The sequence below is a fragment of the Labrus mixtus genome, chromosome 1, assembly GCF_963584025.1.
Source record: "Labrus mixtus chromosome 1, fLabMix1.1, whole genome shotgun sequence".
Taxonomy (NCBI): domain Eukaryota; kingdom Metazoa; phylum Chordata; class Actinopteri; order Labriformes; family Labridae; genus Labrus; species Labrus mixtus.
Genome location: NC_083612.1, coordinates 31,590,223 through 31,601,677, shown reverse-complemented (window position 1 = coordinate 31,601,677; position 11,455 = coordinate 31,590,223).

Here is an 11,455-nt window from a genome sequence, read left to right as displayed (position 1 = left end):
GTGTGTGTGTGTGTGTGTGTGTGTGTGTGTGTGTGTGTGTGTGTGTGTGTGTGTGTGTGGCAGATGAATATTGCAGCACAAATTGATCACTCTGTAGAGTGAAAAATTTGATTAAATGCTCAAGGCTGATTTCCGCAACAGCTCGTGTATTAGTCATGAGAGCACTTTGGGGGAAGTTAAAACTGTGAGGAAAACAAAAGCCATCCATTTACCTCATTAGTGTGCGTGGAAAAATCTTGACATGCTTTGAAGACAACGTGCTCTTGTAGCTAAATCAGCTTTAGGGCCCAGAGCAGACGTACCAGAGAGGCAACCAAACATCTTCCCGCAGTGATAAACAACCTCGCCTTGGTTTGGAGGAGTGTAAAAAAGAGACTTTGCTCCATTTTTCAAGTCTTACTATGATAGGTTCCTTAGTTTCTCCTCATGTTCCCCTTGCAGCAGCATTAACATGATGACAGGTTTCTGCTGACGACAGAGCTAACACGTATAGAACAAAGACTCTGATCTGCTTACACACACAGTCTACAGTGGGAACAACCGCATCAGTGCCTTTGCAGAATTTTGTCATTTATTAACAAAACAAACGGGTTCTGGCATCGACTCCTCGCTTCATTTGGGAGACGTAGAAAAATATTTCCCCAAACGTCAAATGGAACTTGTCTGATTTAAATGCGCGTCAGGTGAATTCTCCCCTTTTCTTACAAAATCCTTGTTTGTTTTGTGATCTCGAGCAGCACGCTCCAGACTTGTCTCTCAGTGAAATAAACCTCATTAACGTTATTTACCCGAGCTCTGTTGTTAATCAAGCATAGCACAAATGACAAGTGGGAAATAATTTCATGTTGGGAAATCTCAAAACTCAAGTCCTGCTGAGGAGGTGTGCCTCATGAACATCTTATTTGGTTTACAAGCCGGGGTCTTTCATCAACACACTACTCATTCTGCAAGCAAGCACTGGTGTATTGTTTACCAGGATGAAAAGGGAGAATAGCACAAGGACAGCTTCGGAGAAAAGAAAAACTCTGGATAGAACTTTTTTCTAATGTGCTTCAGAAGATCTTCCAATGCCATAAATAATTCCAAATATAAGCTAAGAATGATTTGAATGTTTTATTTTAGTTCAATATTTTATCAAATCAAAAGGTTTGTGAAATGAAATAAAATGTGCCAAAAGCATCAAAGCAATCAAAACATCTTTAGTATTTAGGAACAGCAAGAAAATTGAGCTTTTATAGAATAAATACACAATATGAATGTTCAAGTCATAAGATTTTTTAAGAAGATGATGATGAATGTTAAATAAAGTATAGCACGTCATTTGTACCATGAGCTGAATATCAAGTAGTGCCAATACTTTCAATTCATATTCAAGAATGCAGTGTCTCATTTCAGACGGCTGTCTCTTAGAAGAAAAAAAAGTTATGAGGTGCATCTGGCCTAGCGGTTAGTTCACTCCCCATGTACGGACGCTATAGTCCTCAGAGCGGGCGGCCTGGGTTCAAGTCCGATCTGCGGCTCCTTTTCCTGCATGTCCTTCCTCGCTCTCTCTCTCTACCTATTTCATACTCTATCCACTGTCCTATCAAATAAAGGAAAGGCCCAGAAAAAAAACTTTAAGAATCAAAACTTATACAAAAAGTATTTATGTTAGAGAAAGTGCATTCACAGTATTTCTTTAAAATCTTTGAATGCCCAGCTGTGCAGTCTCTGATACTTTGGATATATTGCCACTTGATGGCAGCACTGCATCTGAAATATTTCAGACCCCAGCACTGGCTCTGCTTTTCAAACAGTGATGCCCCCCATGTATACATCCATGCACATGGAGTATATGTGTATTATAGTAATGTGCACTTTGTTACCTCATTTGCCACCACCACCTGTCATGTTTCAGTCTGACACTAAAACACCCGTGAAATGGTCTAATTAAACTATGTGCTGTGTTTGACATGCATTATGCAGCAGCTTTAATGAACCTGAATCAATAAACACAGGATCTATAATGAAGCCAGTCACACGGGCTGCTGTGGGCTCAGTGATGCTTTAACCTTGAGGCTGTAGCTTTACCGTCTGACACAACCGCAGGGAACGGCTGAAACATTTGGCTGAATAAAATAATCCTGCACTTTCTTTCCTTTTTTTTATGACATCATATACCCTCCCCCGACTCTAATGACGGCATATTGTGGATGGGTTTTTTTTTAATGTAGAAACACATCAAGGGACGAGGCAAACATCTGGCTGGTGATGCTGATGGACAAGAGGAGAAAGAAAGTAAGATAAGAGGAAATGCAAAGATGTACCGTACATTTACCTAACTGCTCTGATTTTATTTTATGTTATGTCAAACAAAACTCCTACAACGTGAGAAGAAACACAACATATCACATTCACAATTAAACACGTCAACGCTCTGGATAACTTTGTAATAATCTTCTTAATAACAGGTAATAACTTAATCATTCACACAGTAGTGACACTCAGAAGGCAGATCTCCTTTGTTGGCATGAGAACTACAGTTTGTGATCTTTTGCAGTCAATTTATGTTCCATTATTGGTCGCTTGATTCCAACATTGCCTCTAAACATTTAACCGAAGTTTACATTGAAAGCAATGTTGCTGCTCTCTTGGCAGAGCAAATCGTAACCTCACACAGCCGTTTGAAATTCTGTTAGCGTTTCAGTGAGCTTTACTGTTTGCAGTAAAACATTCTACAAAGGAGGCAGTACATGATCACACAATCATCTGATGGCTATTTATCATCAACTAATCTCTTTGAGCAGACACCTGCAACTAAATGCAGCGAACAAACTGCTCTGTTATCTCTTGACACCAACTTAATCTGATTGTCTTAATCATGACAAGTGCTGCTGCCCTCTTGGCCAGGTCAACCTTGTGAAAGAGATCTTGATCTCAATGGGTTAATAACTGGTTAAATAAAGGTTAATGGTAAATGGACTTGAGCTTATAAAGCACTTTTCTAGTCTTCCGACTACTCAAAGCGCTTTTACACTGCAGGTCACACCCTTTCACACACTGATGGTAGTGATCGCTATGTAGTATCATCCATCAGAAGTAACTAGTCCCATTCATACACCACCACTGAAGCAGCAGAAGCAATTCAGGTTTAAGTGTCTTGCCCAAGGACACATCGGACATGTTGCCCAGCTGGGGACCGAACCCTCGACCTTCCGGTTGAGAGGTGACGACTCTACCAACTGAGCACAGCCGACCCAGATAAAAAATGAAAAACAAAGGCAATGCTCAGAAAGGAAAGTAGTGGCTAAAAGTCCATTATGGCCAACTCGTGGTTACACCTGAAGCCCTGAAAATGTGGCCTTCACTCCAAGAGGCTATATTGCCATCAGGCGATAGCGGATGTGTTCAGAGATTGGCTTTATAGCTCTTTATTTGGTAAAAGTGACTCAGACTTAACATTAAAAAACGGGTGCAGCTTCAGAATGTAAATTTGAGGCTGTTTTTACTCAACAGGTTGTACTTGTAGAAAAGGTTTCCTTTCCTTTTTAGGGTCATTTACTGAAAAAAATCTTGCACAAAAGGTCAATTGCATTGATGCAACAAAGATTGTTTTATAGACCTGCATTAATAAGAAATGTTCAATCCATCTCTGCATGTATAATATATCTACAGTATGTAACTGCTTTACATTGACACAGTAAATGGACGTGTCTGAAACGTCTCTGCTGAACAGGCCTTCACCCGCTCTAACCGACAGAAGTCCTTCTAATTTAAAGTCCAGCGTAACAGTCTCCTTCACCTTCTCCCAACAATACGGTGTAACAACAACAAACCTGTTGGAGGACACACTTTGTTCTCTACATAAACCACCTGGGACCCTCTGTCGGTTTAAAACATCTCGGGTTCTACATCAATAACATGTATCACACATCAGTGAACGTGTCAACCTCTCATTTTCAAAACAACTTTTGGAGTAACTCTCCCAGCTTCAGCGAGATTGAAAGCATTTTCACAGTCTCTACCTGTTTCCTTGTTGCTGGCAGCTCTCGCAAACACCCAAAAAGGCAACCAGCATGTTTTTTTCCTCTCTTGCTCCCTTTCATGGAGAGAGGTGAGCTTTCAATGAATCACCGGCTGCTCCCGTCGTGTTCCCAACTGTGTCCTCCCTTCGTCAAGCAGCGTGAGTGATGGAAGTGACAAGAGGAGACACCTGCCCTGAACCACCACTCACAGAGAGGGAGGGAGAAAGAGGGAGCGAGGTGGAGGGAGGGGAGACGCACTGCCCGATGGGAGAAACACACAACCAGGCAACAAACTTGCAGAGACTATCACTTATAGTGACAGGCCAGGAGGTGCCGTGCTATTAGCAGGCTGCAGGGTTGGCCCAGAGCACAGCCCGTCCTACCTACGATGGATGGGCCTCTCTCTCGGGACTAAATTAATACTGGGAGTCTAGTGAATTGCTTTTGGAACAATGTCCTCCTAAGGAGCTAATCAGACAGGAGTTATCTAAAAGCGCCTGTAGGCTGGCTGGCGTGGCTGCAGCTCTGTGGCGGCCTGGCAGAAGGCAGGTGCACCTCGCCAGCTCACAGCAGTTCATTCCCCGAGCAGGACACGGTGGTGGTATTCATTCGACTCAGCTGATGATGAATTCCAAGAGTTTCTAAAAAGAGTGTTTTCCTATAAGTGCTTTAAGTAAAGAAACATAGCACACAGAGAGGTTTTTAATTGAGCCCATAAAACAAAACATAGTAAAGGATCCGTACTCATTGGGTAAAAACACAAACCATGGAAAAAAATTACAATTTAAAACCTATCATTGAAATTGCACAGCTCATTTACATATTTAAAGGTACACACACAGAAACAGCCTGTTCTGAGCAGGGCTGAAATAGAGGGGTTTATAGACATGATCAAATACAGGATCAGAGTGGATTAAGAACAAGAAACTTCACACACATGTTTCGGGGAGCTCTGCGACTTATATAAACTGGTTGAAAAGGAGGAGAATATGTGACCTTTAAGTAATAATTAACTTCTCTATAAAATTTGAGTTTTTCACTATCAACCCATTAACTGATTGTTACTGAAAAAAGTTCCTCTTTCATTCCTCAGCACCTTTGCAAAGTATGTGTACCTTATTGTAAAGTGTTACTGATAAAGCTTTGAATATGGAATTGAAAAAAATGTCATGTTATAAACTGAACACACAGAAAAACATGAACATTTAAGTTGTTCTTTTTGCTCAGGTTTTGTCTCCACCAACTTGTTTGAGAAATGTGGCGTTCTTTCTGTCAAATTGTCCTTTGTGTTCGCGAGCTAGCTAACTTGATTTGTTTTGACATTTCCTTCCAGGTTTTGATTTTTTCCTCTGGTGGATCTCCAAGAATAAAAAACAACTAGGAATGTACATTTATGTAGTTTGATTCATGTAATCAGACAACAGGACCAATCATCCAATCAAATGGCACATCAAGAAGAAAAGTAAACATCATCACTCAGGCACAACACTAAAGATGATCTCATCTAGAAACATGTTCATCATTAATATCTCATCTATACTTTTAAGCCTTATCATGTCTCTATGTGTACAGTTCACTTTTTTTATCCCAGTATTTGTCATGACCAAGTAACCTTTCGAGGACAGGTGTCAGCCTTTGTCAGGGGGAACTTATACAGTCAGATGAGACATTACAAGAAAGTGTTGACACAGAGACAGGGGATCGAGATTGGACATGAGGACACTGACTTTTGAGTCTCAGATTTACACTTCCAGACAAACTGAAGAAGATCTAAACTACAGAATGGCTGACAGAGGTTTGCTAGTCGTCCACACAGAAGTGGAGCATCTCTCCATATCAGAGGTACGATCTGACAGGATTAGGTCAGAGCAGAAACATAGGGAGAAAAACCCTGAGACCACACACATGAGTGAACCGTATTGATGTGTGAGGGACTAAATCTCTGGTTGCATGCACAATAGAAACCCAGCGTTACTTATGGCCACTTAACACAAAGTGTTGGTAAAAGAAAGCAATGACCGGGGGGGGGGGGAACTGGCTCCTCAGCCTGCATCAAGCCAGCCTGTAGACATCTGTGCCTCCGGCCAGCCTGAGCTTCCTCTCCGTGTTACCCTCTGGAGGACGACAAACACATTCAGAGCATGATTCACTGCACAAAACAGATACATCACAGGATAACAGGCCTGCAACACTTTGTCCCACAAAAACGGAGATTCTGGGCCTTGTTGTGAAGTAGCAATGATGAAGATAAATGCTACTCAGTGGAGGCGGTAGGGTCTTATATCATCTGCTTGTACATTAGCATTTCCAGTTATGGTGCAACGTATTGAAAAGGTATAAAATTAGAGTTAAAAATTATTTCTCTCAGAAGTCACTGCATGACTTGACCAATTACTGCATATAAAATTAAGTGGCCTGATTTTTTTTGAAGGTTTATTTTGGGCTTTTTGTGATAGGACAGTGGATAGAGTTGGAAATTGCAGGGAAGAGAGAGAGAGAGTGGGGAACGACACTGAGAAAGGAGCCGCAGGTCAGATTCGAACCATGGCCATGGTTTTTTTAAATATAAAACTTACTTTGTTTCTTTATTTCAGCCACATAGGTTTAATGTTCAGCATTTAAAACATTTCAATGAGGAGAGACAAGTACATGAATTAAAAATCAACATTTATTTTACAGAGATGATGTGAATATTGTCAGAGAGTATTTGGCTTAAGCCACAAGTTCTTTTAAGTGTAACATCACTTCACACTGTTCTACTTGTCCCTACAAGTACACATGAAATTAAAGAAAAATACATTAGAGATACATTTATATCCATTAATTTAATTATGTTTTTTGTATTTAACTAGTACCTGTCAGATTATTGTAATGGAGTAAATATTAGAATAATTTCATCTGAGATACAGTGAGTGAAAGTGTAAATCAACATGAAATGTGAATATTAGCTCAGCATTGCTCTTAAGGGCAGTACTTCATAGACATTACACTTGGTCATTTAAAACCTTTGAATTAGGGCCTATAATGGCTGTGACTATCAATAATAATATTACATGATTAACTGGAAATGAAAGATTATTGGTGCACTTTGTACAGCATGTTTTTAGCTCCTGTTTTTGCTTCTTTGAAGTTGCACAATTTACACATTTGAAATAAATCTAGTAATCCTCCATGTGGAATAAATCATGAGGGTATTTTACTACCTGCTGTTCTATTTACTGTGAAAGAAGTAAAACTCAACAGACGTGATGACACAAAGAACTGCTTTACTCTTTGTGTGTGGCTGTATGAACAAAACAAAAAAAAAACACCAGCGTTCAGTGCATGAAAAGTGGATTTTCACCAACTAAAACTTGGTGGGATTGCATGTTGTGACCATAAAATGTCATCAGCCAGCAGCCTCAGTCCCTCTCAGGCAGTCTGCTGTACAGAGCACTCTCCTCCAGCCTCGGGCGCTGTATAGCCACTCTCGCTGGCACCCTTCCCCCACGTTGCCTCCCTTTCTCTCTCCCTCTCTCTCTCTCTCTCTCTCTCTCTCTCCTTCTCTGTCTGTCTCCCTTCACCAATGACCCACCCTCCTCTCCCCTCCCCGTCACCCCAAGGCGCTAAATAGTGTCAGTGCAGAGGCCTCAGTGTTGACAAAGCAGCAGGCCTTCAGAAGACACATCAAACCCTGTCCCTTCTCTGCGCTGTGAGGGACAACAAAAGGAGGACAGGGACTCCGGTTTGGGTCTCAGGCCATTTACTAGTCCCAACAACATGGCTGCAGACAGAAACCCCCCCGAGGAGGCCTCACGTATCGCGAGTTACAAACACAGGCTCAAACCGTTCAGGACCGGCTCCGTCTTCTCTGACTGTTGTGATGACAGTGTCGTGATGGATAATTGTAAATATAAAAGCATAAGTCAAGGCTGCGGGTTGACGCCATAGTGACACATGCAGTCTAATGAGGACTGTGGGTGCTCCTCTGTGCCAGGGACTCCCCCTCCGGGCACGCTGAGCGGAGGGGGAATGCTATGTGATGCATACCAGATGTGATTGGCGACATCACACAGTTCATGTTGTTACTGCAAAGCAAATAGTCGCAGCAACAAAGCAAAAGAGCATTTTTCCTCTGTTCACACATTCAAAGCATGATGCTGGATGTGTGTAAGACTGGTCGGAGCCTGAAGCACAATAACACATTTCAGAGGTTTTTTTAAAAGTCTTTCAGAGAGGCTTGTACTCAGAATATCTCAGTTTGGTGAGGGATATCACGGTAGACACAAAACAAAGACATGGTATCACTCTCCCTGCATTACCTAATACAGAAAATGTTTTCTAAATGTATCCTTTACTTTGACGCATCATTCACAAACCCTTTACCAACATATAGAGATGTTGTTTCTGCATGTGTGTCCAAATCATAGACTGTAAGTCCAAACATGATGACAGAGGCCTCTATTACCTGGAGGCCTTCTTCACAGGCACACAGCAGCTAGTTACAGCTTGTTCATATGCTGTAATTAGAGCTTCAGACCACATGATGGCAGCAGACAGATCCTGTAACCAAATCTCAAACACTTTTTTTTTTTTTTTTGATGCGGTTGATCCATAAGACCAGAAAAGTGATGAAACTATGGTTTTGAGGCAGAAATTTCAGTATGAAATCAAGTATGGTTGAAATCAGGCCATCAGCACTTCAGTCAATAGTTACACATGTTCTTCATATGTGTGTTGACAAAACAGTGATTCAGTGTTTAACCAAACCTGTGGGTGAGGCCTCCATGAGAGGGGTTGAGGGTATACAATTGCCTCAGGGGATGTGAGATGAGAAAAGAATTTAAGTAAGAGGTTTATTGCATCATCAAATTCATAAACAATGTTTTTTATATGAATATTCATCTGATTATGATGTATCATGAACATGTTTTTGTTGACAGTCTTTATTTATGTGTTTTATGTGATTGTGTATTTTTCATTAATCTGTGACCCAATGAGAAAAAGGTCAGGTGAAAAGCAAAACTGTTTGAAAATAAGATCGTTGGAAGCAAACCAGAGGTTGTGTATTGGCAGCATTCAAATAGAAAACACATATACTGTACCAAGTCTTAAATAGGTTTAATTTCTAAATCTGTTCTTTGTATCTAATAATGTAGAAATCGGTTCAGTTAGTTGATTTAAATGTAATTACTGAAAGCACCTGCAAAGCTTGTTCACAACTAGTTTCAAGAGATGTTTAACTTTTAATTTGTTCTTCTTTCATTTACTTAATTTTAATAGTGAATAAAATGGAAATGGGGAATAAAAAGAAGGGACCTAAAACACAAACATATTTGTATTTTTCTATTTAAAAAACTGAACATTTAATTAGTCTGAACAGAAGATAATGAACTATACCTACAAAGACAATATTTTTGAAGGAACAGCTCACAACTTATGGACTGACAGTCCTCGAGGAAGAACAAGTTCAGAAGTAAAAATCAATATAATACAACCTTCACAACAGGGTCCTAAGACGCTGACTAGACTCTTCTCCTCTGTCGCCCCCCGGTGGTGGAATGAACTTCCAAACTCCATTCGATCTGCAGAGTCCCTCTGCACCTTTAAGAAAAAGCTAAAGACCCAGCTCTTTCATGAATACCTACTAACTTAATGATGATGGTCTCCATATTATTGATGATGATGATGGTAATGACGATTGTTTTTGTTTGATAATGACGACTTATAAAATGGTTTCTATACTGATTAGAGCTCTCAAGAACTGCCCTCAATGTTGTGCTTTGCCTCTGGTCACTTCCTGTCAGCACCTGTGTGTCCAATCAGACTCAAAGCTGATCGTTTGCTCTTACTGACATTGTTTCCTTTTTTCTAGACCCTTGCTTGTGTTGTACTTACTCGCTGATGTACGTCGCTTTGGATAAAAGAGTCTGCTAAGTGAATTGTAGAATATAATGATATCCAAAGTTAGGAAAACGGGAAACAGCTACTTTCTGGTTTTATTATGAATTACATGATCAATTCCCTTAAAGCAGCTTCTGACTGTTACAATCTTTAGCAGTTTAATCTCATTATGTGGTTTGATATAAACATTTGAATTTGCATTTATGTCAAGATTGGACAACAAGAGATGTGTTATTAATGAAGAAGGATAAAAGTACTGGATTTCCTTCTTGAAAATGTATACGAGTGGTCCACCTGGGGTACTGATTCATTCAGAGGGGAATGAAGTTAGGAGGCACACGCACATGAATGATTTCATTTATTTACCCTTTCTATCTCTACTAATCATGTACTTGTAAGTAACACAATTTGGCAACAAGTAAATCTCATTATCTTAATGGTTTGAGGACTCAAAAAGAAGATGCATGTCCAAAGTCGCTGTCTAACTTGCAAAAATAAATGTACTGGCAAGAAAGTCCATTGCAAGCTAGTCAAAGTACCCACGTTTTTGCTACAATTGTTTTATGGAAATAGAAAAGTATGCTAAGTATTTAATGACAACTGAAAGTATCAAAAACATACTGTATACTACATTGACAAATAAAGAAAACTACCAGCTGTCCGTCAAACACAGCCTAAATAGTTGATATTAACTTAAATCCCGCCTCTGATTAAGCAAATAGTCAATCATAGATTGGGATTGGGGTGGCCAATTAGATTTCAAGGGAGGCCGATGCCACCCCTCTGGACACGCGCCCGGTAACTGTAGCTTTTACTGTACGTGGTTTTCCAATATTACACATCACGATATGAGCTGAAGGAGTGAAAGTGTACTGCCTAAGGAGGACACCTTGGCTGGTATTTACTATACCTCTCAACCAATCCAATGATTACCAGAGTGCAGTGAAGAGTGAACTTGACAGCACCAGGGTCAGGGCAGTTTTACCTGAAAAAGACACACTGACTGATAACAGGAGCTCTCAGAAGTACAGAGATAACACACTCTCTCTGTACTCGGCTTTTTGGGAAACTTAATTGCTGAATTAAACACTTGAGGGAATTCTGCACTGAGCTTGTTAGGTGTTTATGTGCAACACAACCCAACACGGTCTATTAATACACTGACACCCTCTTACTCTCTCTCTCTCTCTCTCTCTCTCTCTCTCTGAAATAATGAACAATAAGTGTCGCTGCGGCACCTCAGTCACACACCAACATCAAGCAGAATGTCAAATGGCTTGAAGAACGCAGCGATTGACAGCAGCCGGGCTCCACGAGGCATGCAGATTACTAAAAGCAAGTTCTGAATGTTCTTTTCCAACTTTCCCCTCATGCCGGAGGGAAAGCAGGAGTGTTGATCTGAGGAGAAAAGCTTGAAAGAGATTCTTGCAAATGCCCGCGTTTAGAGGCATGAATGTGACTGTATTGTTTTCTGTTTTCACCTTAGTGTATGTACAGTGTGAGGGTGACCTTGATTCTGTGTATCACAGTAAGATGTCCATCAGCGGGATTCCCTGAAGACTTCCATT